Here is a 27,974-nt window from a genome sequence, read left to right as displayed (position 1 = left end):
TCTATCTATCTATCTATCTATCTGTCTATCTATCTAATTCCTGACCAAAATGCCTATTTCTTATGCACTCCCTAAACACTAGGGATGTCTTACATTCCTGTACCTCTCATGGAAGTATAGTATCGACTAAGAAGTGAAATTCATCCCCAAAATACATATTTTTAAAAATTGTGTGCATGTCTGTGTACATGTGAGTGTGGTTGTGTGTTCGTGTGTGATCTGCTGAGGGTCACACTTGATGCTTTTCAGTTAATAAGATTTTCGAAAGGTTCAGCAATTCTCTATTCTAGTTGCTACCAAAGGATCTGTCTGCTACCATTTTAGTCAGGTGAAGCTGAGGAAAAAGTCACAAAATTGATAAGAGATCTGAGGTGGAGCTGTGTGCAAATGCCCGGTAGGGCTCATGGTCAGTGACAAGTTAGAAGAGCTAGGCTTGTGGCAGGAAACAGATGGCTCCTTCAGCCAAGGTCCTGAGTAGACTGGGTAATGAAGGGACCATGTAGAACTGTAGGTATCAATGGGAAGACCAGCAAGGGATGGGAACATCCCTGTCAGGAAAAGCCAGAGGCGTTAGCTTCTGTAGATTCAAAGGAAAAGATGAGCAGAGGTTTGACCCCTGGAGAGCTTTCCTAGTGAATGTTCATGAACCTAAGGGAAACACCACCCAGCTCAACTCTTACGAGCATCTCCTCTCTTCGTGGTGCCTCTTCCACCCAGCCTAACCCACACCCAAAGGTCAAAGGAGCCTTGTTCCCAGGTGTGCAGTGCATGGGGACAACCCCTCTGGGCAAAGAGTATATGGTCAAGTGTGAAGAACTGTTTAGAATAGGAATCAGAAAATTATTTAGCACACCAGGCTAACACATTGGGGGTGTATGCAACGCGATCTTGAGACTAACCGGTGTCCTAAGAGCCCACTCTTGGGGAAAATGCTTGTTCCCCATTTGTGTTGTGTTAAGGGAGGAGTCTTGGCTTTCTTATGCCCTTCATTTGCTGGTTTAGAGAGAAGAATTAGCTGGAAAGAAAGCGCATGGTGACAGAACGCTGTAGCTCAACCCTGTCACCAGCAATTGTTCTTGTGTTTGCCTCCACAAAGCACAGGTGGAAATCTGCTTATAACCCCATGGAGGTCCTTGTGAGAAATCCTTGCCTGTTAGGAGAACGTGCCATGATTTTCCAACATTGCCAGAATCTAGGTATACATGACAAACTCCAGGATGTGGTATTAGTAAGCCTGTAACTGGAACCAAACATGTCTAAGTCTGGCTTTGTTGGCTATAATTCATATTTTGATCCCGCCAGTTGTATATTCTTGTTACTGTACAGTTTCCAACCTTAAAAGGGAAAACAAAAGCTGTATCTATTCAACCTCAAAATCAGCTGCTGAGATCCAAGTATAAGGCAAAGAGCTGTTTGGTCCTACATAAGCAAGGACTGGGGCTCATTAAGTCACTTGGCTGCTCCAGCCTCGTTCCCACCCACATAAGCCTGTATAAGCCGAAGGTGGAATACTATAGCTCACAGAGGTCTCTGGAGTCATCTAGGGGGTGGTGGTGTTCCTTCACTGCTCCCAGAATGGGAGGGTGGTATTTCATCTCCACAGCCCCGTAGGGAGAACTTCAAAAGCTCACACAAGGGGGAAACTCAGAAAGGGATAGGAAGTAAGCGGTGTTGTCACCTTCTTGCCAATGAGCGTTTCAACTTGGGACACCTTGCTGTTGACCATCCCCTTCTTCAGGGAAGAGCTCTAGAGCCAAGGACATGAGGCCTGGGTTCGGGATTATCTGGCTCTCGAGCTCCCCTCCTTGAAAAGAGCACTGTAAAGGGCTGGCCACATTCCTGTACATCACATTACTGGCTCTTGTAGAACACTGGGTGGGGCTCTGCTGGGGATTTATCTGTCATCTTCCTGTGGCTTTGGTGGCGGAGCTCTGGTGGCATGCAGCTGGGCCTGCTGCTTTGGCAGGAAGGTACAGGGCGGGCTCAGCTGGTAGTATCGATCATTTCGTCTGCAGTCGCCTTCCCAGGTTGTCTATCCCAAGAGAGATTTTTTATGAGGCAGTTCAGGGACCCTTAAGAGCCCAATGGGCCTGCAAGGGCTTTCAGGATTTCATCACAGAAGTCCCAGAATGTTCCTTCTGGCACTCATTCTGTCAGCTAAGCTTTAAGGAGAAGGGAAGGCACTCCCGCTCCCACTTCAGGGAAAACACAGTGGACTCTTCATCTGTCTTTATCCATCCCTGTGGCACTGAGTGAATATCTGGGCAGAATGTATGTTTAAGGTCAAGGGAGGCCCTCTCTCAGGAACTCTGGCATAACTTAGTTATCTGCCCCAGGAGAGGGCAGGTTGGCTGAAAGCCCAGCTGAAGGCATTGCCAGAGAACCCGGGAGAACCTCAGAAACAGCACCATCAGTTGAGACGCAGCCATCTCTCCTCCCCCAGCTTGCCTCTCAACCCAAACGCACTAAAGAGGAAGTCCAGGAGATAGAGAGAAAGGCTGACGGACCCCAACCCTCCCCAGACGTGTCTCCAGGGCTACGAGATGAACATTAAATTGGGATGTAGGATTGAAAGCTTAAACTTGCCTAGATTGAGCTTTTGAACCTAGAAAGTGATGGGGTTTTCTAGACTCTCAATAAGGGGATCAGACAAGTCTAGGGAGATGGCTCAGTAGGTAAAGTGCTTTCTATAACTGAGTTCAACCCCAGAAGGTATGGGGTGCACATCTATAACCTTACCTGGGGAAGCAGAGACAGGAGGATCCCTGGGTCTTGCTGGCCAGCCAATCTAGCTGGAATAGAAAGCTCTATGTTTAGTGACCCTGTCTCAAAAAAATGTGGCAGAGAAGAAGTTAAGAAACAACACTTGACAGCCAGTGGCCAACCTCCACACACATATGCACACTGACACACACAATACACATGTGTACCTTCCTTTCAATACACTGTGCACACATGTATATACTCCCCCCAGACTCTGTCTCTGTCTCTCTGTCTCTGTCTCTCTCTCTCTCTCTCTGTGTGTGTGTGTGTGTGTGTGTGTGTGAGAGAGAGAGAGAGAGAGAGAGAGAGAGAGAGAGAGAAAGAGAGAGAGGGAGAGAGAGAGAGAGAGGGAGGGAGAGGGGATTGGACACACTGATCAGCTGCACTAGAGAAGGTACACCAGTTTGTGTCTTTCTTGACGTCTGAGTATGTGGCCCAGGAAACAGTGGCCCAATGCATGCGCTGATGGAGTTTGTAAGATTTGAAGACTGAAGATGCTAATGTCTGAAGTATACTACTTAACACTTCTCAGGAATGATCCACTATGCCCCTCCTCCCTCCTCGCCCCCTTTCCCTCGCTCTGCAGTGCAGGCAGGAGCATGGGTATTGAGGAAGGGTAACTTCTCCTACCTTCTGCACTTCACTAGCTGAGAGCCTAAGAGTTAAACTAACAGAAGGTGGGCGGGGAGGGTGGATTGACACATGGGTTCTATTATCTATGTGCATGAGCATTCAGACAGGCAGTGACATTCTAAGAAGCATTGGGGGGGGGGTGGACTTTTATTCCCTTTTAACAAGGAGTAAATGTCTGAGGGATGATAAATTGAGAGAAAGGTATAAAACAGAGAGGGTGGGAGAAGGGATGGGTTAGATCTGTCTGTGGGACTCATTTGGCTTGGGCCCTTGTCTTTTCACTCTTCTCTTTTTGCATGGGTGCATTTGAGATCCATCACAGAAAGGAATGTGGCCTTCGCTGCACCCTGGTGTAACCTCCCTATGCTTTGGCACTGCTGAGGGTTACATCTGAGTCACAGTAGGACCTGCTCTCCTTGTTTGAGGCTCCAAAGGCATGGCCCTTCTCTTAAGGCACAGGGTACTGGGTGTTAGAAGTGTCAGTCAAGGGTCAATTGGGGTCCTGAGCAAAGAAATGATATTTTCAGTGTGCGTACCTGGGTACCTCGGGCAGGCAGAGGACAAATGTAGAACACCATGGTGGGCGTGCAGAAGCCCAGAGCCAGCACTGAGAGCTATGCCTGGCCTCATGCTTGAAGGGACACTTAGAAGACGGGGACACTTGTGGGGTGAGAGTCTTAGATGGGTACTGCCAGCTTAGGGACACTCCAGGACAGGAAGAGGATGAGTTGACGGACCCCAGATCATTGAGGATGAAGCCTCCTGGGCACTGAGAAGGAAGGGGAACAGGAAGAAGCGGGTCTGAGGAAATGGTGGAAAGCACCAGCAATATAGAGGGAGTGACCGTTTAGAGAGACTGTCAGTTGCCACCAAATCAGCATGTGGTGAGTCCAGAGGTTGGGCTGAGCATCTCCACATGTTTTGCCACCTGTTTCTCACAGGTGTATCTGTCTGTGAGTTCTACTAATACTGCCCCGTCCACAGGCGATAGCATCACAAACCACGCAGCAACCTGCAACAGTGACCTGTCCAGTTCTATGTAGCTAGGAAGATGCACAAGAGCATCTAAAGCAGGTGGGTAGGCTCCGAGGCTTGACCCTTGACCCTGCGAGTCAGATCTCCAGCACCCAGAGAAGCAGTGTCCTCGGCCTTGGGTCTTAGCATAGGCCCAGCACCCGTGGACACAGATATACAGACATACACAAACATGCACACACATATGCTCACATGGATATATAGACACACACACACTTCTCTTCCTCTTGGATAATAAGCCTTAATAACTAATCCATCACTAAGGAAAAAGACCCCGATTTTCTCTTTTCCTCCTGGACATCATGAGAAAAATGAAGAAGAGGATGGGGGAAAGTTCATTTTACTCTACTCTTTAAGGCAGCAAAGAAAATGAAAAGACACACAAAAATTGAATTTGCCTGTTAAGTTAAATCATAAGTCCAATTAACTGACTAACATTAAAATTCTGTACCTAAACTCTCGCTCTATTCAAGACTGTGCTCAATGTCACCTTCTTGACATTGAGCTGTGCCCTCCTTGCCTGCCTTGTCTCGCTGAGACCACCCTACCTTTCTTCACAGGCTCCGGCCCTCACCCGTTTCTTTCACTCGGAGTGCACAGATGGCTTACGGATCGGATCGTCCCTTATCCATCTGTAGCCTGTTAACTCTTTGGAGTCGGAGTCTTGACTCTCTTGCTCAACTTCTTATCCTCGGCAGCACCTAGGACCATGTCTATCACATCAAAGATGCTCAAGGAAAGAGTAGCCCAGTGGACAGGTGAATAAAAGCCCCTGAACCACAGCTAAGTCTTCCATCCTTGGTTCCCCAGCAGGACTTCTGGGCGTCCCACGTAGACGGCCTGGCCTCTGAGGGGACCTTCCATACCTTCCATCTTCTCCCTTCCTTACACTGAGAGCTAAGTTGGCGCTCAAATGTTCCCAAATGAGGAGGTCAGGTTTCATAAGACCCAAGGCCTGTACACTGCTGTGGGGAGAAATAGCCTTTATGGGAGAAACAGTCCCAGAAAGGTAGGTATGAATGTTTTATCCAGAATGAGAAATCATACCAAGTCTCTCACTAGAACCTGGAAACTCCAAGATCCTTTTCCTTCAGCATCTCTTTAGGCCAAGGGTCTCACATGGATGTTCTGGTTCATTACAACCAGGCCTCTCCTGTTGGTTCCGAGGACCACAGCTCTGTACTATCAGGCAGCTAGTTAGAAATGCGGAAACTTGAGTCCCACACTAAACCTGCTAAGCCAGTGATTCTCAGCCTCCCACATGCTCAGTCCTTTAATACAGTTCCTCATGTTACGATAGTCTTTAACCATAAAATTATTTTTGTTGCTATTTCATAGCTGTAATTTGGCTAATGTTATGACTTGTGTACTGGCTAGTTTTGTATCAACTTGACACAGCTGGAGTTATCACAGAGAAAGAAGCTTCAGTTGAGGAAATGCCTCCATGAGATACAACTGTAAGGCATTTTCTCAATTAGTGATCAAGAGGGAAAGGCCCCTTGTGGGTGGGACCATCTCTGGGCTGGTAGTCTTGGGTTCTATAAGAGAGCAGGCTGAGCAAGCCAGGGGAAGGAAGCCAGTAAAGAACATCCCTCCATGGCCTCTGTATCAGCTCCTGCTTCCTGACCTGCTTGAGTTCCAGTCCTGACTTCCTTGGTGATGAACAGCAGAATGGAAATGTAAGCTGAATAAACCCTTTCCTCCCCAACTGCTTCTTGGTCATGATGTTTGTGCAGGAATAGAAACCCTGACTAAGACAACTTGTAATGTAAATATCTGATATACCGGATATTTGATATGTGACCCCCCCCCCCCCAAAGGGGGCTCAACCCACAGGTTGAGAACTGCTGTGCTAAGACAAAGTCTGTCTTTGCGGTAAGGTCCTATGGCCTTAACTCATAGACACAACACGACACAGACTGAACACCTTGGGTGCTCGTCACCAACACCTAGTATGTGAAAGTCAAGAGCTGAAGCTAGCTTGCCTCCCACTGTGGGTGAATCTGCCTCTGCTCCCAAAAGATATAATAAGTACTACTTGAGTACCTCTAATGCTACAGGATATCAATTTGAGAGCCATGGGCTGAAACTCCGAGAAAGCCTGGGAGACCTGAGATGTCTGAGTGCAGTCTAGAGAAGAAGTCAGAACCATGAGCAGTCTGTGGCAGCTGACTGAAACCAGGGAGGCAGGAGGTAGACGGAAGCCACCTGTGGCCTCTCACCGCAGCCCAGACTTACACATTGAGCATGTTCCCCTAAGGACTTTGCAAAGGCTGGGCCCTCTCTCCAGCAAGAAAGGCTGTCAGTCCCACTCACCCTTGAAGCTCTCATCTGAATACTAAGACGGCTGTAGGAATGGCCCACGTCCCACACTGGCTCAGGAGCTTCCCAGAGGAACCAAGCTCCCACAGTGGTACCTTTCATGAGAGAACAAATAGTCTCTCAGCCTGCGATCCCCACCGTAAGTAGTTTCTGGAGTCCTTTCCAAATAACCATTAGAGCACACTTTCCATCTGAGGCTGTGTCACTAGAGAACGATGCTTTTGGTCTAGATGGAGAAGAGGTGGCAGCTGGTATCCCAAGCTGCCTTTCCTACTAGGAACTGTGGCAACATCTGCCAAACCAAGCTGATCATCAATTCGCCTCCGAGTAGACCAGAAGCTCTGAACAGGGTTGGGACATGAACCACCTGCTGTCTGAACTCTGGCTGAATTCCGCCGCAGAGCTGACTAGGGATTTCTCAAGCTCAGCCATGGGAGGCAAGCAATGTTATGCTTGAAGTATTTGGTGAGGAGAGGGCCTGTGTAACATTTTGCAGTGTCTCTGGCTTCTCCTCCCTCCCTGGAGAGGCAGTGTCAAACCAGATGTTTGCAGATGTTGTCACATGACCTCAGGGTAGAAGAGGACACACTAATGACACCCCCCAGTTAAGAACCTCTGGGCTGGAATTTGCTACCTTCTGAGTAAAGACAAAACCCAGGCTCTCCATGATCCACCTGCAAGAAAGAATGAAGTCCCTGGCTCAACTTCACCCTTTGGCCAGCTACCATGCCTGGCTTCCCTCCCTCATCTTAAAACCCATTTGTCAACACTGTCTCTGCAGGATGAATTTCCAGATTGTCTGCTGATGGCTAACCAGGGATTGTATGCATTTGCTGGAGAGAGAGAGAGAGAGAGAGAGAGAGAGAGAGAGAGAGGAAGGAAAGGAAAGGAAAGGAAAGGAAAGGAAAGGAAAGGAAAGGAAAGGAAAGGAAAGGAAAGGAAAGGAAAGGAAAGGAAAGGAAAGGAAAGGAAAGGAAAGGAAAAAGCCACAAATATCCTGTTCTCAGGATTGCAGAGTGCCCTCTTGTGGCCAGAAATGTGTCCTCACTGGCTCCCCTCCAAATTTCTGGCTGATCTGGAAAGATCTGGATGGGAGTGGAGAAGAAGAGGAGCACCAGGAACCTTCTAGAGAATCTGTCTTGTTTTTCATTTGTTTGGTTATTTGGCTGTTTTGGTTGTTTGGTTGTTTAGTTGGTTGGTTTTTCCAAAGTAAGAAAAGTTCAGCAGGGTCTTACAAGGCTGCTTCTTGAAGCACGTTTGTGAGCACATCTAAGAAAGCTTTCTCCTGCATCTTGTGTGTACATGTCTACATTTGTGTGTACAGGCCTGTTTCTGTATGCATGTGTCTATACGTGTTTGTGTCTTTCAAAGTCAGCCCAGTGAAGAATGCAGATGAAGCAGTCTCTGGGAAGGGCCTCCAGTTTCATCAGCCCTCAGTAGGAAAGCAGCAGGCAGGCTATGGCCAAGGAGCTGTCCAAACACAGTGGGCTGTTGCTTAGCACTGGGAAAGTGGCAGTGGGGGTGTTTTGATATCTTGATTTTCCTTCAAATGGTCCTGGTCATCTGGAGTTCATGTTCTCTCGAGTCACCCATTACTTTGCTGGGCAGTCTCTGAAGAGAAGTGGCAGCCTCAGGGTCTAAATTTCCCAGGCTGCCTTCAGCTCCCCAGGGAAGGGAAGTGGTGGGAATTTACCAATCCCCCTAGGTAGGGAGTGTGCGGAGAGCCGGCAGGTGCACTCACACATCGGGTGTGTGCATACAGAAGTGAATGGGACACTCAGGCTAGAAGGAGGAAAGATTTTGGTGGTGTTGGCTGAGCTTTCAGGAAGCCCTGGGGTTGATAGAGCGTATCTATAATGAGAAATAGTGAAAGCCAGCAGAGAGCAATTCAGGAGACAGTGAAGGTGAAAGGCCTGTTGGGGTTCTCTGCAGCATTCCTTTTCAAGTATGTCTTCAGTGAGCAGAGTCCTTCACGTCCAGGGGGAGGGTGACAGGCAAACTGGCTCCTGTCCCTGTGCTAGAGCCCCATGTGTATTAACAGACACACATGCTCTGTATTTGTTTGTTGGGTGACTGTGTTAAGCTGGGCTGAGAGAGATTTCAAAAGAGAAAGAGAGAGGTCAAGATAAGAAAGTGCTATAGAGGGAGGAAGAAAGTGCAGAATGTTGGGGGACAGCAGAAGACCCCCCCGGAACTCAAGAAGAAAACTCATCAAGTCAGACGGGAGGGAATAATTCTGAAGGTTGCCAAAGAGTTCTAGAAGCCAAAGAAGAAGTCATCATAATTTCCTAGGCCAGTAATATATTCTCTAGGAAGTGCCCCAGAGTCCCACATTCTTTTCCTTAACTGATATTTTATAATGTCCTTTCACTAACAGGAAATGAAATCTACTTTAAAAACAGAAACTGCCTACTCATGAGTTTTAAAAATAGATAAAACAGTCCAACTCCAGGATAAAGGAGGAATTAAAGAAGTGCTATTTATGGCACTGTATACAGAGGCTTGGATGCCTGGAGGGACATCAGGAGTCAGGTTCTTATACACACAAAGCCATTTCCACTGCACCCTTACCTACTTGAGGGGTAACTGTAATGCAGTGGCTGTAAGCGTGACAAGTGCCATGGTTGACTTATCGTGATCTTTTTAACCACTTTCCAAGGAAAGAACAGCTTTTGCTAAAACCTTAAAACAAAACCTGTAATCCCAGTGCCTAAGTAGAAGTAGAAAGATTGTGAGTTCAAGGCCAGCCTGGGCTACATAGCAACTTCCAGAACAACTTAGGCACCACAGAGGGACCCTGCCTCCCATACATAAAACCATTCACACAAAACAAAACACATTTGTCCCCTTGACTCACGCAGTAGGTATACTTCTAGAAGTTTCTATACTAAAACTGTTGAGGAAACATTCTTTGCTTGTGTGTAGGAGAGGAGAGGAGAGGAGAGGAGGCATGTGGGACAGCTGGTGTCTGATCCATGGTGCCTGGACTTCCTTCTCTCCCCACAGGCCTCAGCCACCTGAAGGCTAGCCTGGGCTGGCGAACAGTCTATCTCCTTTCTTAGGTGGCTCAGACAGCTGTGTAGGCTCTCTGCCACTGCCTCAGAGTACTTGACAGAATTCCCATTGCAAAGGAGGAAAGGTTTATTTTGGCCCAGTGTCAGAAGCTGCATTCCGGGTCAGTTGGCCCATTATTCTGGAGGACATATTGAGTGAGCATAGCATGGCAAGGAAGATGTGGCAGAGCCAGCTGAGCTGCTTCTCCTCTTGGGGTGACCAGGAAACAAAGGAGGGCTAGGAAGGGACCAGGATTCCATTGTCCCCTTCTAGGCCACATGCTTCACCAGCCTCCTTCCCACCAGGCCCTCCCTCTTCTCCATCCAGAGGCCTGACAAATGTGTTACAGGCTTACAACCAGGTCTTCAGCACACGGGCCTTTGAAGATCCAAACTACAACAACCCCACAACAGGCACTGGCCATAGCCATAGCAAGCTTCAGTTCTTTCCTGTGGTGGCTTCCTGTGAGGTTGCTAGAGTGTGCCCACATCATGGTCACGGGCGTCCCCAGAGTGAGCCTTTCAAGAGATTAGGGGTACACAGAACTACTCTTTTCCTAAAGATGTATTTGTCTGTTTGTATGTGTGAGTATGTGCAGCTGCATACATGGGCCTGCCTGTGCCCACAGAGGCTGGAAGAAGGCCCCAGGGTTCCTCTTTCATTCCCAACTATTGTTTTGAGGTGAGGTCTATAGGCTGGAAGTCAGCCAACCCAAGGAGTCTGTCTCCAGCATCCTTGGAGCTGGGGTTACAGTGTGTCGGAATAATGTCTTGTTACAGGGGTCCTTCGATCTGAACTCTGGGTCTTCCTTCTGTTTGTACAGGAAGCGCTTTTAACCACTGAGCCATCTGACAGAAGCACTTCTTATTGCTCAGCCTCATGCACCACACTGCATCCCCTTGCCCAATGCTTTCCCTTAGATGAGAGCTTCTGTGACTGTTTACGCCCAGGCCAGGAGGCTGGGCCTGTGGTTTGGAGGAAGGGGTGTCGGTATATACTGACAATCACATTACAAACATCATTTATACATATGCAATCATATAGCATCATATGCCAGCATGTGTTGCATGCATGTGCAATCATATACAATATATATACATATACAATCATATATTACAAACATCATATCCCAGAGAGCTCAAAGTTTCATGGAATCTGCTCAGAAATCACAATTTGGGGGTTATCTGGGGTGACTGGATAAAATTGCGTTTGCTGCACAAGTATGGAAGCAGAAGTCTAGAAACCTCCTTTCCCAAAATGACTGAGACATGACATCGTGTTCTGTGATATCAGAGCTGAGAGCCTGGGGGATGGAAAGAAGTAGAAACTGAGGCCTCAGGAGCCTAAAACAGCAGGAGACTATGTCTCGGAAAATAAGGTGGACAGTGACAGAAGACACCTAGAGTTGATCTCTAACACACATCGGGGGCACGCACACACACTGAACTGGGCAATGAAACTTGATATCTGGCACAGCGTCACATATTACATCTTTGTGATATCCTGTGTGCCCAGCCCTGCTTTATCAAATGCCAGGAATGCTTCTCCATCATTGTGAAAGCCCAAAGTATCCCCCCACTTTCCAACAGTTCCCTCTTTGTGAGAATGGATATAATGGCAATTGAAAGTGAAGAAGACTTGGGACTGGAAAGCAAACAACTGGAGACAGGCACTGGGACTAGCCAGCGGGTCCAGGAGTATCTATCTCCCAGGAACTTTCAAGTTGTATGGTTACCCTCCACTCCTCGAGCCCTGGCCCTGTACCTCCCTCTTCTAGCTCATCACACGAGCCAAGCTGCCTCTGGTTTACTACCTTTGCTCCAGCTGTAGGTGTGTAGAACAGTCTTCTCTCCCTTATGACCCGGTTTCTTTATCCCATTCTCACCATTGCCTCCTTCACTCCAGGGGGTCAGATCTCCTTGGAGAGCAGCTTGCTTAGTTAGGGCATTTGGTTCCATTTACCTTCAGGTTTGTGTGATTATTTGTTCAGTTTCAGCTTCCTTGGCTCGAACATAAGCTCAGTGATGGAGAAAGGAAGAAGGGAGGAAGGGAAGAAGGGAAGGGGAAAAGATTTTTGCATCCGCCCCATAGCTGGGCAGCCTTGGGTCCCAGAGCCAACTTCAGTCTTCCCAGGGTGAGCAGCTTCGTGGAGTCAGGAAGAAGTGGAAAGGGCCCAGTCCCTGTTAAAATATTGGTGAAGATATATATCTGGCAGGGCCGGCGCATACATAAAGAGGCGTATTAGCTCCCTGGTTCGAAGTGGAGAGCCACGGCTGCTAATGGTGGTGTTGCTAGGCTGTTCTGTCGGGCGTGATTTTCTGGTTCAATTACGGCAGTGTCGGTGATTTAGCAGCCAGGCTGGCGGAGAGTCACTCCTGAGAGGTTGGTCGTAACTGCCAATAGGAAAAAGACGGCCTGAGCTTCCACCTCAATCTCTCCCTCTCCCCCCTCTCTTCTCTTCATTACCTCTCTGCCTCTCAGCTCACTTTCTCTTCCCACGCCTCCTGATTCCCACTCCAACCCCAGTTCTCATCCGTCATCTTCTCTTCTCCGTTCGGACATTCTGGTTTATGCTCTGGACCAAGCCTCACTGTGGGTGAACTGGGATTTTCTGAGTTGCGATGAATGACTATCCTTGATTGTCGACTTGACTGCATCTACATTAACTGAAAACACAAGTCGCTGGGCACACCTGTGAGAGATTTTTAGTTAGTTGGGCCATTTGAGGTAAGAAGAACCATCCTAAATCAAGGCCATACCTTCTTATGACATCCTATATAAGGGACAGGGAAGAGAGGAGCTTTAGCTGTCTGTCTGTTTACCCTCGCTCTCACTTCACTGGCGTCCAGGATGAATTCTTCAGGATTCACTTCATGGACTGAACTAGATTCTTGAACTTTCCATTGAGAGACAGCCATTGTTGGAATAGCTGGACCACAGCCCGTTAGGCACTGTAAAAATCCCCTACACAAATAGGTAGATGAATGGATGGATAGATAGATAGATAGATAGATAGATAGATTCATTCTTTCAGTTCTGTTCCTCTAGAGGTATTTGTAGAAGAACTCGGCAACCTCTGCACATTCACTATTAGTCGAGGGTGGGATTTGTTAATGCATTTTATCTCTGTGACAAAGTGCCAATGGAAAATCGACTTAAAAGGGAAAATTTGGCTTGTTGGGTCCTGGATTTGGCGGCTTTGGTTCATAGTCACTTGGCTCTGCTGCTTCTGGTTAGCTTGGTGAGACAGGACATCATGGGGGCACAGGAGGTTGGGCCGGGTGGCTCATTCATGGTAAGAAGGCTAAGAGATGGGTGTCTTAGTTAGGGTCTTACAGCTGTGAGCAGACACCATGAGCAAGGCAACTCTTATAAGGACAACATTGAATTGGGGCTGGCTTACAGGTTCAGAGGTCCAGTCCATTATCATCAAGGAGAGAACATGATAGCATCCGGGCAAGCGTGGTACAGGAGAAGCTGAGAGTTCTATATCTTCATTTGAAGGCTGCCAGGAGAATAATGGCTCCCAGGCAGCTAGGACAAGGGTATTAAAGCTCACACCCACAAGGCTATACCTATTCCAACAAGGCCACACCTCCCATCAGTGCCACTCCCTGGGCCAAGCCTATACAAACCATCACAAAGGATTCAGGAACAGACATATGTTTCAGAGACATGGCCCAGTGACCTGCTTCCTCCAGGGAGGTGCCCTCTTTGCAGACTGATTCATCTATGATATTACCAACGGGCCCATCCATTGATGGTGTTAATGTCTTCACAGTCCAATCAATACTGTTGCCATTTGGGATCAAAGGCTTTAAGCCATGCTCCTCTGTAGGGACACTTCATAGCAAAGCCACACAGTAAACTGGAACACTCTACAAAAAAAAAAAAAAAATGTTGTCACTATTACTCTATGGAGAGCAATCATAGTGCCAGACAGCATTTAGGCTTCCTGCCAGGTGGCCCCAGTGCAATGTCATTGCGGCCTCATGGCAGCCTGGTACCTGCTCTTGTTACAAGCACCCCCACTTTACAGCTGAGTGCAGCGAGGCTGGGAAGCATGGGCTTGGCCTGAATCCACCTGATGACCCAACTGGAGCTACATAACCAGACTCTGCTGTTTCTTCCCCTCCCCCCATTCCTATCATCACTCTGCCTATAGTACACCTGAAGGCTTCGGGGTGAATTACAAGCTGTGAAAGGAGGAACGAAGAAGGGAATGGTAATGTTCTTCTACCACCTCAGAAGCCCCCAGGGAAGCAGGAAGAGGCGGTCTCCACTCCATCACCTTACTCTGGGTATCTCACAGGAGCTATCTATCTCTGGCCTCTCCTACCTGGTGGGCTGGAGAAGCTCTGTGAACTCCCCAGCGTCAAACTTTCACTCAGACTTGTGCAGGAAAAGGAGACTCAATGACAACATGCTCTTCCGAGGCCTCCAGACTTAGTGTTCATTCTTGACTCATGTGCCGAGCATTCTAAAAGTCTAGCGCCAGCTTCTGGGACATGAGGGGCAGGCATGGTGACACTAGGAGTGGCAGGAACTTACATCTTCTGCCCTCTGAACCCCAGAGTAGGTAACAGCCTAGAATTGATAGGCTAGCTATGTCCCCTGACTTCTTCAGCCTTTCTGTTTATGGCAGACACTTCCAGCCCCCACTTTCAGCTCTTTCCTGGTTGAAATGCCCAGAGTCATTTTGTTTCCAGAACCCCCCTCTGTAGTGTGCCCCTCCTTCAGTCCCTGTGTCCTTGCTGTTCACTATTGTCTCTCTAAACCTTCATTTGTGCTGTTCCCAGCAGCACATACCAGGAGTTCTTCGTTGCCCCTAACTCTCTGTCCCTCTCCCATGCCTTATTCATTTATTTATTGTTTGGTGGCTTAAGTTGGATTTCTTTCTCTTGCAACTGAGGGTGCATGGCCCACATGTTAGCTCATTTAATCCCACAACACCTTTAATAGCAGCTATTAATGCACCCCATTTATAGATGTGAAACTGAGGCTCAAGACAGCAAAGGGGTGCTGCTAGCTCTCAGTCTATTCTGTGAATTAGAAAGGGGTGCCTCATCTGTAGAATGCATTCCAGAATGCCCCCACCCCACACCCCACACACACAACATGAGTGGATGAGTTATCAGGACAGAATGGCACATTCTTCCTGGCTCTGGGGAGGAAGCCCCACAGGGCAGGGCAGGTGGGGTTTCAGCCCCTGACCTGCTAAGCCAGAGAAGAGACACCCTATTCAAGCATCATGGTCTCAGGTGTAAGGGGTTGGCCCCTCAGAGTCAGTACAGGCCACACCCAGACATCAGACTCTCAGCACAAAGGGGAATTGTTACTCTGGGGCTGCAAGCCAGGTTGGGGGCAGGGGTAGCATTGCTGCTTCTGGATTGGGCAAATGCAGACAGCAAGCAGCAGCAGGTGATTTTTGCAGGAGTGTTTTTTTAAAGAAGAAAAAGGGGAGTCTGTGCTAGGGTGAGTTGGTAAATCCTAATTGGATGTATTAACCAAATAATGAATTTTGATTGTTGGGAATCGGTGTTTTGTCTCAGGGATGAGTCAGTGCCCAAATAAGGGAATGGACCTCGAAGGCTACAGCGCTTAGGAATGTAGTCTAATGGTTAGGAAGGGAGAAAGACAAGTAATGGGCAACACCTGTCAGCACCATGCTTGTGGTGTTCAAGAGCCCTTCATTCCCACCTTTTTTATTTTATTATTGGTTTGCTGGGTGCTGGGTCAGTTGGCATCATTCTCTCTATTGCTTCCTGCTGATAGTGGGGTCATTGTTAGGGACCCAAGGGAACTGAATTGTTGGTCAGGTCTGAGAGAGCAGACGATGCCCGTTACTGTCTAGGCGCTGAGAGACCATCTGGGGCTAGGGATCTGTGTTGAAGCAGTTTACGAGGCTGGATGGTCTGGGACTAGCCACTTTAGGCATGTCTAGGATGCAGTCTGTGAGGGACCACCTGAGGCTGGCGACTTGGAGTACTTTGCAGTTGATTTGATATCAGTTGAGACATACTAGGGACAGACAGAAGACTGTAAAGTTAAGGAGGTTGTGGGGGGGAATATATCTTGGATGTACATTTGAAACTTTAAGGCTCACGGTCTTGGTAGTTGTGGGAGGAGAGTCCAGGAACAAGGAAAAGGGGAGAAGACCAGGGGCAGGGGGAGAGATCCCACTCTTAGATGGGGCAACATAGGTTGACAGGAGTCCTTCTCTGGAGTCTGTTCAAACCAGAAAAGGTGGATTCAAATTGATTTCCTGAAGGCTATAAGAATGTTTTTAAGTTTATAAAAGATAAAGATTTTAGATATATTAGCATTAGTTATATTCCCGCCTTAAGTCATAGAATTCTAGAAGAGATAGGGTTGGGATCTGGACCAAATCCTTTCCTTTGCCATCACTGTCTGTGGTGGTTTGGATATGCTTGGCTCATGGTAAGTGGCACTATTAGTCAGCGTGGTCTTTTGGGAATAGGTGTGGCCTTGTTGGAGAAAGTGTGCCACTGCATGGGCAGGCTTTGTGGTCTCCTAGTGCTAAGGCTCCGCCCAGTTCGGAAGACAGCCTCCTTTTGCTTGCCTTTAGATCAAGATGTAGAACTCTCAGCTCCTTGTCCAGCACCATGCCTGCCTCCACACTGCCATGCTTCTGACTGTGATGATAAGGGACTATAAGGGACTGAACCTGAAACTGTAAGCCAGCCATAATGAAATGTTTTCCTTTGTAAAAGTTGCCTTGGTCATGGTATCTCTTCACAGCAATGAAACCCTGAGACACAGTCCCTTCCCTCTCCCACCCTGTCTTACCACTGCTTACCCTGCCCTCGTTCCTCTCCCCTCCCCTCCCTTCCACGCTGTGTTGTGTTACTAGATAAAGGATGTGTCCATGACGTTGCTTATTTAGATGTCTATGCATAGATGCTTATGAATGTGTATCCTTAGTACATCATGCTGTGCCTGTACATTCAGTAACTGTGTCTGGGATGAATGGATGAATGAATGAATGGATGAATGAATGAATGAATGAATGAGAGAATGAGCTGTTTCCTCAAATACATTATAAGCACATGACAAGTAGGGGCTACAGTTGACATCACGTAGACACCTCTGTGTCCCTATGTAGTTCAGTCACTCAGTAAAGATACCTTGTCAGTGGTGAGGGTGGCTCTGACTGCTGCCAGAGTTTGTCATGGGGTTGCATTGAGACATTTCCATGCAGGATGTGGAGCCTGACTGAAGAGAAACATTTCTCCAGAGAAAGGTGAAAGGGGCATGCTGGGCTTTAAGACAGCCTGGAAATAAGTTCTGTCTGTCAGGGGTGGGTTCTAAAGAGACCAGCTGAAAGTCACCCCAGCCTCAGATCCAGCTCCACCAGACCTCTATGTACAGAGAGGAACTGGAAGCCGTTGACACAGACCCAACGCACCACAGTTCCCTGGGAATACAAGGACATGAGCAACCATCACTGCTCTTCAACTTAAAAGACCTGTCAGAGGCATCCTATAACTAACACTGCCCGCAGCATGCAGCTAGGGTTTCCGCTCTGTGAAGGTGTGGGGATGGAAGGAGTGAAAGGGGAGTAGGGGATGACCTGGTTTTACAAGCCAGCCCTCTCCTCCACACCTCCATGGAGACCTCAGCTGGAGAGGGGGCAGGCTGGCCACTGCTCGCAGAAGTGCCTGTTCCTTTGGCTTTCAAAAACACTTTACACACTGCGAGGCTGCCTTACAACACTGTTAGCTCAGTGCCTTTTACATGAAAGCCTCAACTTCTCTCAACTATAGAAAGTCAAACTTGAGCCAAGATGGCGTCACATACCCTCAAACCCAGAATCGGAAGAGGTGAACCAAGGTGTGCCTTCAGAAAGGGCTTTCCCCTGGCTGGTTCCAGGCACCAGGCACACCAGCTACCACCGTTGAGAAGAAAAAGGATAAGGCTCCCTCCCTCTCCCCCCTCCCTCCTCCACAGCGTCTGTCTGTCTGTCTGCCTGATGATTTTATTATCCTCGTTACCTTCTTTTTAATGAGGCATGTAACTTCTCAACCTGATTAAAAGATTAGCCCATTGTTAAAGTAGAAACAAACCAAATCCAGCCTATACTAGTTTAAGCAGGAAATGGGACTGTAGAAGGACTCGAAGATCCTGTGAGAACTTGGTGGGGGGGGGGAAGAGAGCATAGGTGTGGTCCTCTGAGGGGCCAGAGTAACAATTAGAATGTCTCCACCAGTTTTCCTCTCTGCTCCACTCCTTCAATTCCTCACCCACCCCATCTGTTTCCCTCCCTACCCTCCCATCCCTCTTCCCCTTTATCCCCACCCACTTTTTCTCTTTCCCCTCCAACTCTTCTTTCTTCCCCCTCCATGAAAAAAAACAAAAACAAAAACAACAACAACAAAAAAAAACCAAATCACCTAATCACCTCACCCATCTACCAAGAGCACAGATGACAGATCTAGACATCCCAAGACACTAGCTCTCTCCTTAGTCACTTTTCACGGTTCTCTGCTCACAGCACTTTTTCTTGCAAGTTAGTTAGTTAGTTAGTTAGTTAGTTAGTTAGTTAGTTAGTTGAGTCAGGGTTTCTCTGTGTAGTCCTGGATGCCCTGGAACTTGTTCTGTAGACCAGTCTGGCCTCAAACTCAGATATCTGCCTGCCTCTGTTTCCCAAGTGCTGGGATCAAAGGTGTGGGCTGCAGCTAAGACTGTCACCCCCCTGACCACCAGGTTGATGAGGCTGCTCTGACTCGCTAGGCTGGTATCCCTTTCCACCTTGACTGTTCCACACCATGTGAGTGCCGCCTGAAGCTGCTCACTTGGTCAACTGTGTACCTGGTTGAAGAGGAAGACTTTCCCCAAATAGAGGAGTACTGGTCTCCCATTGAGGGTATACTACTAGCTGCACTCCCCTGCTAGAACCTCCAAATCTAAAGACTCTTCTATTAAGAGACCCTTGAAATCTAGTCACCTGTAGTTATGAGAGGGAACCACCCATCATCAGGTTGCTGGACTTAGAGGCACCATAGTCTGAATTTGAAATGTGCCCTCACAGGCTCATGTTTTGAAAGCTGTGGAACCTTCATGACATGGAACCTTGCTGGTTGATGTGTTAAAATAGCGGCTCAAGTCTGAACACAGCACACTGGGCCCAAACAGTTCCACATGTGAGAGGTTTATTGGGGGTGGGGGAGAGAAGGTAGAGGCAGAAAGAGAAGGGGGAAAGAGAGAGAGAGAGAGGGAGGGGTGTTTCCCTTATTTATACGGAAAATTACATAACGCAGGTAAAGGTGGGAGGTGAGCCAAGTGGATTCTGGAAATATAGTGCCTGTTGTCTTGGCAACAGGTCTGCAAGATGCACTGTTGCCTATGTGATGTCATAGGTTTTAGAGGTCCTGATGCCAACACTAGTAGAGGCAGGTCAGTGGGAATAGGCATTTGATGACTCTGGCCTGGACCCTAGTGCTGGCCACTGTTGCACTATATGAACAAGCTTCCACCACCGTGAGTCCCGCTCACCCCAGCAGGATGGACCGAGGCCCACTGAAACCATGGGCTAAAATAAATCTTTCCACCGAGCAGCTGTTTCTGTCCTGTACTGTGGTCAGAGGAACTTGAAAATAGCTTTCATGAAGGTTTGGCTGTTAAAATGAGCAAGCACTCTAAAAGCGCCCAGGGTGGGTGACACTGGAGCAAGGACAGAAGCCACCCCGCACCCTTCATCCAAGCCAGCCCTTTACCGTACAAGGGTGTTCTAAGAAGCTGGCATAGGAAATGGTACCAGGCACAGGCCATGAAAATTTCATTAAATGCCCGCCTCTCTGTGAGGAAGTCGTGCCAAGCTTCATCTGTACGCATCATTAATTCAGTCCCCGGCTGGACTCTGGCTCCATTCGTGCAGTCTTAGAGCTAGGATGAGCAGTCAGCCCGTGGTCCTTTGCAGGTGATCTATAACAATCTTTTTTTGCTCTGGCAAAGCCTCCTTTCAAAGTTATTGCCAGCTAACAGATTCTCCTCAGCCCTAAGTACCCCTTGGAGGACATTTGGGGCTCCAGATTCATAGTTAGCACCTCTTTCTGCTTAATTACAGCGATATGGAGAGCCCCATGCCCCTCTGTTTGCTTTGCCTGTTGAGATACTTCCTCAAAGCCAAGAGCCACCTGCTTGGCTCTAAGCAGAGGAAAACCTTTTATCAACACAAAACAGGGACAGATGTCTGGGAGGAGCTGAAGGGAGAACCCCAGGTGGGGTGTTGACTCTCTCTCCAGAGGCAAGGCTGTAGAAGACACTCTCTTTTGTTCTTACAGTGAAACTAGTTCCTAAGTTACTACTATGCACCTGCCATTCTTTTTTATGGTAACCCTCTCTTAGAGACCACGCACCCTATGGTCCTGCTACTTATGCAGTGAACCAAAGCCAACCTTTGTTTGTGACTAGTAGACTTCAGCAGGAAGGACAACATGTGATCCTGAGGTTAGTTAAACCCCCAGCCTCTTAATTAGCTTGCTCTGGGGAAAGCCAGCTACCATACTGGAAGGACACTCAAGCAACCTCCTAGAAAAACGTGTGTGGACAGAAATGGAAACCAGTGTAGCTAGCCCTACCCAGGGGTGTGTAAGCCGCCTCAGTAGTGGGTGGTCCAGCCCATCAGTTCCCAACAGACCTCCCCTCTAGTTTTTGTGCCTTCTGGCTGTAATTTCTGTCACCGGAGCAGGGATGAGCTGTCCCCACTGTGCTTCAGTGGGCTTATCCACACACCCGAGAGTGCAGTGTCTTAGTTAAGGTTTCTATTGCTTCCAGAAAACACCATGACCTAAAAGCAATTTGGTGAGGAAAAGGTTTCTTGGTCTTATAGTATCACATTGTAGTCCACCACTGAAGGAAGCTAGGGCAGAAAACTGGAGGCAGAAGCCAATGCAGAGGCCATGGAGGAGTTCTGCTTACTGGCTTGCTCTGCCTACTTTCTTATAGAATCTAGGACCACCAGCCTAGGGTTGGTACCACCCACAATGGACTGGGCCCTCTCCCATCAATCCCTAATTAAGAAAATGCCCTACAGCCAGATCTTATGGAGACATTTTCTCAATTTGTTTTTTTTTAAAACCCCCTTTTAGATAACTGTAGTTTGAATGTCGTTGACAAAGACTAGTCAGAACATGTAGCAAATGAGCATTGCTGATTTGAGACATGTCTGGGGGGACCTGTCATTCAGCAGCAGCAGCTCACTGGCTCCCTCTGTTGTGCTTCATATTTCCTCTTAATGGCCACAACAGGCTAGCAGGTGGATGCTAACAGCCTTCTTCATTTTACCGGCGAGGACACTGAGGCTCAGATTTTCCTCTTGTCTCCTCCACATCGCAAATCCTACGTCAATGGAGACTCATCTGTGCTCTGTCCTCACCCTTCCAATAGCAGAGAGTTATAGTTCCCCATATAAGAGCATCCTTTTTCCCTCTATGTGGAGTGGGTCTCTTAGTTAGGTTTCTGTTGCTGTGATGACTGCCCAAAGCGACTTGTGGAGGGAAGTTTGCCTATTTCATCTTACAGCTTGTAGTCTATCACTGGGGGAAGCCAGGCCAAGAACCAAAGCAGACACTGAGGAGGGACACAGCTTACTGGCTTGCTACCCATGGCTACCCATGGCTTGCCCAGCCTGCTTGCTTATTCCACCCAGGACCACTCCCAGTGGGATGGGGCCTCCTACAGCCATCATTAAACAAACAAACAAAAAATGATGGGCAAAGCATCTCCTCAGCTAAGGTTCTCTCTCTCTAGAGGACCTTAGTTTGTGTCAAGTTGACAAATAAGTGCCTGGCAATGAACCAGAGATGCAATGGCCCTAGTGCTACAACATCCTTCAGCAAATGTGGAGACTGTATGTACCCCAGACTTCGGGGAAGATCACCTTGAACCATGCTTTATACACTCGTACACACTGTCCAGCAAGGAAGCCCCTCAGCTGGCCATACAGACACCTACCATTGAGCCACGTTCCTTTCCTTGTTAGACTCCCCAATGGCGACTCCCCACTTACCTACCTCCATTCACATCCTTGTCTTGTGGCCATTTTATAGACTGGATCGAGCCCAAAACATACAAGAAATGAAGGGTTAGCAGGTAATAGCACTTGCCAACATGCCTGATGTCCCAAGCTGTGTTCCTGGGACCTCGTGGGAGAATGGAAGCACTGACTCACATAGTTGTCCTCTGGCTTTCCATGTGTATATGGCAGCATGTTCATGCCTGTGTGAGCAGTGGGTGTAGGCCCTCACATACCATAGTAAATAAATACAATTTTGAAATACTTAAAAAACATAAAGAATGACAAGGCTGGGGTTAGAACTAGGAGCTCGTTCCCACGTGAGCTGTTTGAGAGCCTGGCACAGCTGCTCTGCTTTCTAGGCACACACTTGAACATAGACACAGCAGTCCTAAACCCTGCTAAGACTTAGTGGCATACAGGAACCCACAGTTCAACTAAGCTTTTGTAAGGCAGGGAGAGTAGAGGTAGATACTCTACTAATGCAAGAGGAGAAGATTTTGAATGTTGTCATTAAAAAAAAAGATAATTGGAGAGATAGCAAGGTTTAACTTGATGGCACAATGTATACAGTATTAAAATATCATGAATAATTTCATGCATAATTTCTGTGTTTTATGTACCAATGTGGAGTTTTAATTAATAAGATTTAGGGATTATCTGTCTTTAAGGGTTAGCCGCATATCTGAGCTCTCCTTTCTTGTAAATCTTTGAGGATTCGTTAATTAAATGGTGCAAGAGAATAGTACCCGATGTCGGCTGTGCTTCCAAGTTTGCCATCATACTACCGGTTTATGCTAAACCGGGCTTCATGCCTTCAGGATGAAGCGATAAAGTGAGCCTGGAGCCTGCTCCTCATCCTGTCAGCCTGAACACTGGGAGGCTGTGAGCTACTGCAGCCGAAGCCCCAGAGAGCAGGCGCTGCAAGGGCTCACTGGAGTGGAAGTGCCGGGTTGGGTTTATCTCTCTCCCCCTCATTTGCCTTCTTAAAAACATCAGTCTAGATATGAGGAGAGGTGCCTGGTCTTACTGTAGCTCGTTATGCTGTGTTTGGTTGATGTCCCTGGGAGGCCTGCTCTTCTCTGAAGTGAGTGAAGGAAGAATGGATCTGGGGAAGGGGGAGGGGGTTCAAGCAGGGCTGGGAGAAAAGGAGGGAGGGGAAACTGTAGTCAAGATGAAATACATGAGAGAAGAATAAATTTAAAAAACAAATCAGTGCCTTCATCAATCTCCATAGGCTGGACCAGGGAGCCAGAGACTCTGGAAAAAGTCCTCCTGGGTTTGGAGAAAGCTCAGGCTTTTACCTGGCCCCTCAGAGCCTAGAGGTCCAAGGCTCCGGGGCTTCACCCTCCTAAACCAGGAACAGTCTGGCTTCTAGCAGACTGTATTTTTCTTTGCCAGGGGCTTCCTCTTCACACCTGCCTCTTCTTTTACCTCCAGAGTTAATCTGGGATGCCTTTCCAGATTATCATCAGAGAGGAACGAATAAGCAGAGAGCAAAGTAGCAGCTGAGAAATGTATCTGCCTAACAGAACCTTCTAGTAAGTTCTACTCTCCACTACCACCATCCATCGCAGGCTGCCTGGGTAGGGTGCAGGGTGAGGGTGTTTTTGTAGGCACATTACCCAAATAAACTCTGCACAAAAAAATCTTCACAGACTAACAATACAGGTTAGATATTAAAAGCCCAACACACCCTAGAAACAAGAAACCAATTTTAAACCTAGTATTTTCTGAAAACAGCACTTGCATCTTTTAAAACCACCTATAAACACCTAGTAGAGCACCCATATTCTACAAAAAGAGTTTGCAATCACTATCTGAAATATGCCAATTATTGCCTAATCTAGGGTTTTTTTTCTTTCTGGAGACTGATTCATGGTGGAGATCTTGCATTTGTGAAGTGAGCCAGACAAGGCTACTGCCCTCTGTCTGCCAACCTCTTCAGACGGCTGAAGAGTTAAATGAGAATAGAGTGTTGGGTGGAGCATACAGCAGTACAGATGTTGCTTATTACTGCTTGGAAACGGTCGGTTGCAGTCTTGTTTATAAGCATTGCTCAGAGGGGAGCGTCTAACATCTGCGGCAGGTGGATGCCAGGCGTTAAGATTTAAGACTTGCCAGATGTGTCAGTTGGGACACCCACCGGAGGAAAGGGGGAGTCAGAAACAGACCCAGCAGTGATGCATTCCAGGGCTGTATTAAGGCCAGTCTCAAAAGCACTCTGGAGCTGGGAGGGCAGGGGAATGGGTCATCCTGACGTCACTGGATTTCCTGGATCCCAGGAAGGAGAGATGGTCATAGGGGTGGGTTTCTGTTCACCGGAAGTGATCCTTCCCACCTAAAGCCAGCAACAGTTGGTAGAGTAGATCATTCATTCATTGAAGGGGACCTGGGTGCTACCCCATCCGGTTCAAGGAGATTGAAGTTTTAAGTCTTGACTTCCTGGGACGAGCGATTAACAATCCAATCACCGAGCCTTTATTGATTTGGAGGGAAGATTAATGTCTTGCTTCTTGGAATTGACCTTTAAGTACTAAACAGGCAATATACAGAGAGACCTTGCTACGGATTGATGAAGTTTGTCCCCATAGACTCATGTGTTCGTCACCTGGTCCCCAACATAGAAGTGGGGAGGGGGGGGGGAATCAAACTTTTAAGAAGTGGAGCTCAGTAGACAGTCATTAGGTCCTGGGAGTTCATGAACGGATGGCTGTTGTGCTATAGATGTAGGTGAGATCTGGTAGGAGCCAATTAGCATCTGAGAGAGTAGTTGCTACACAAATAGTAAGTTTGGCCCCTCCCCAGACCCTTTCTGCTTCTTGTTTATCATGTGACTCTGCTGCGCATGCTCATTCTCCCCATCTGCTTCTCGGCCGTGCTGTGGTGCGTGGGGGTAACCTGACCAGGATACAGGCGCCGTGCTTTGGACCTTCCAGAAACCAGAACTGTGAGCCAGATAGGGTTCTGTGTTTCAAAGATGTCTGAGCCTCAGCTATTTTGTTATAGAAACACAAAACTGATGAAGACAGGCACAAAATGTAAACCTTCCTTTGATATGTGATGATTAGGGGAGGTCAAATTGTCCCTACAAACATAGCCCATCTTGGACCATCCAAAGGACCTCTTATGACCTTACTCCTAAAATGAGCTTCTGACTCTTTGTTCTCTGACCTTCATGGATTGTATCCACTGGTCTCTTGTCATTGGAGCTCCTGTAATCGGCTCAACCATGGGAGGCGGGGGAGGTTGTCCAGTAAGAGATGTTTCCTTCTTCCAGCTATTACAGACCCTGGTCAGGAAGAGTGGCCATGCTTTTCCAAGGCCAAAATTATCAGCTCAACTGGTGTTGTTTCCAGGAACTGCTCCTTCCCCTCACCCTGTCCACACAGGTATGTGTGAAGGGAAGGCTCTTCTCTTTTTTTTTTTAATCATGTTTATTTACATGTATGTATTTAAGTGCCACATGAAGACAGGTACCCATAGAGGCCTGAAGAAAGGTATTGTAGCCCCTGGTGCTACAGTTACAGGTGGTCTTGAACTGCCTAATGTGGAAATTAGGAACTGAACTCTGGTCCTCTGGAAGAAAGACAAGCGCACTCAGTAGTGTTTCCTGGCCATTGTAAAAGGGGTAATATCCATTAATCACCACGCAAAGGCTTTCTCCACTCCCTTCCCAATATATCATTCTCCACAAAGAATGGAGCGAGCAAAAGCTTGCCTCTGAGTCTCAGTTTCCCCTTGGCAAGATGAGGATAACCCCATAAATGTTAAAGACGGTGTCGTTAACACAAAGAAAGGAAAGATCACAGAGAAGTGGGAGCTCGCTCACAGTCACCCAGCTATGAGAGAGCAAGGCCTGAAGGGAAGAGTTTCTAATAACTATGGTGCACTTGTTATTGTACCACAGCCTTCCAACCATCTAGTGTGATAAAATCCAGTGTGCCCTTGAGGAGTCGGGAACCGAGATGAGGCTGGGGATGGGGGGTGATTTTTGTTGCTGTAGCAAAGCACATGAGAGAAACGACTGAAAACAGCAAAGGTATTTGTGCTCATGGGTCGCTTGGCTCTATTGCTTCTGGACTCCTGCACCAGGAAGCAGAGGAACCCAGCATGGGAAAGAATAAAACTGCTTACCCAGGGCAGACAGAAGGCAGAGAAAAACCAGATGGAGGGAGCCAAGGATGAGATAGCCCCTTCCAGTAAGCCAGCTAGGGATAGCTCCTGCTACCTCCCAAGAGTGCTGTCAAATTCCCAGCCCAACATTACATTACCCTGATGATTAGGTCAAAGCCTGTATGAGCCAGTTGCCAAGAACATATGCCTTCTGAGTCTATTGTGTGTGTGTGTGTGGAGGGGTACAGGGAACTATTTTTCATAGGTGCATTTAGGGTTTGCTTTTGGCTTATAGAGACAGAGACTCATGAAGGCCAGGCTGTCCTTGAACTCACTGCGTAGCTGAGGATGATCATGGATTGTTTTTATCTGCCTCTACCTTCAGGCTGTGCCATAAAGTGTTGAGCTGAGGACCAAACTCAGTGGGCTTCATGCAGGTTCTGCAAGCACTCACCCAAGGGAGCCTGAGCCAAGCTCCTCTTAGAGTTTTCATTTGATTTTGTTTTACAAGGGCCCTTAGTGGGGGAACACGTCACCTCTAACGCATAACAGATTTCTCACAATCTTAAAAAAACACTGGCGAAGTCTGGATCTGGGCTGTACACTTCCCTTGTCATTGGTGTTATGGCCCCAGGAGCCTGCTATTGCACAGACCTTTCCGCTGGCCTTGCAACCATCCCAGGCTCCTTTACCTGTCCTCCATGTGACAGAATTCTTGCAAGGATCACAATTGGAATTGTACCACTTACAAATGAGCCTATTTCTACATCTCCAGCTTTGGTTTCTTGCCTGCAAGATGGTAGAGACAGGGAACGGGGGCCTGAATAAACAGTATTGACAATGCTTTCCTCAGAGAAGCATCTCGGTAAGCCCCATATCCCACTTCTCCCCCTCCAGGGTGTCCCACGCACTCCCCAGCAATCAGCCAGGCACCATTGTCTTGGGGAGAGCCATCCAGGGATTGGGAGGAAACCTCTATTGGTCTGCAGCTTTGCTGTGCCTTTTCGAAGGCTGGCTGCCTGACACATCAGCTGAGGTGTGGGAGGAAGTTATGTCAGGCCCTGTCATGTGCTGGGCACCTTCTCTGAGGTCAGGACACTGTGAGCAAAGCCTCAGAAATCCCAGCGTGCGGCTCAGCAGCGCGCTGTCAGAACTGACAGCCACCATCTGATGTGAATTACCTCCAGCTAGCAAGAGCTAAGCCCTTCACAGGACTTTACTTCCTAAGGAACTCAGAAGCACAAATGAGGCTGAAGAGAAAAGCCCCAGCATTTGCAGGGATTAAAGACACCGGATAGCTAGCATTTCCTGGCCCGCAGGACCCTGCCATGCAGCTGGGGCAGAGGTGGAGGGATCTAGAAGTGGTTTAGTTACAATGATAACCTATTTCTGCTGGCTGCTTGTGTGAAGTCTGAGGAAAGGCTAAGCTAGATTATCCTTAAGATACAAGCCAGGCACCTTCAGAAGCAAAAGCCTAGGCTTTCTACAGGTTTGCCATTAAAGTAACTAAACTCCTCCTCTCGTCTCTGTTCCCTAATCCAGAGAGAAAGTGAAATAGACAAAGGACAAGAGGCCAAGCAGAGAACATCCCTGGGCTAATCAGCCATAGCCAAAAGGTAGGCGTACAGCAGCCAAAGGGCCCTTTCAGAGATGAGAGCCTATGGGTTGGACTTGTCTGTAACAACAGGTAAGTAATACAAAGCAAGCCCTTGCTCTCTGTGCCTGGTTCCCAATGTATCACACCATTTGCATAGGTTTCTGGGACATCTTTGAGCTTTGTCACTGTGCCAAGCTCTGTCCTGACTCAGGGATTCTAAAGGCTCCATTCCTTCTGTGTGGTTAGCTATTTCTAGCCTCTGACTCTCACGGCTCCTGCCCTTCAACTTTTTCAGTTCTCAGGTTAGGTGTCAGACCACAGCCCCCGGGGCCAGCTCATGGTTGCCAGACTCACACACTGGCAAAAATCTACACTCTTCCTTTGCAAGTTGACCAGAACGGCCCATTCTTCAGTATC

Source organism: Mus musculus, chromosome 6 (genome assembly GCF_000001635.26).
Source record: "Mus musculus strain C57BL/6J chromosome 6, GRCm38.p6 C57BL/6J".
In the NCBI taxonomy this organism is placed as follows: domain Eukaryota; kingdom Metazoa; phylum Chordata; class Mammalia; order Rodentia; family Muridae; genus Mus; species Mus musculus.
Note: the sequence above shows the minus strand (reverse complement) of the source record.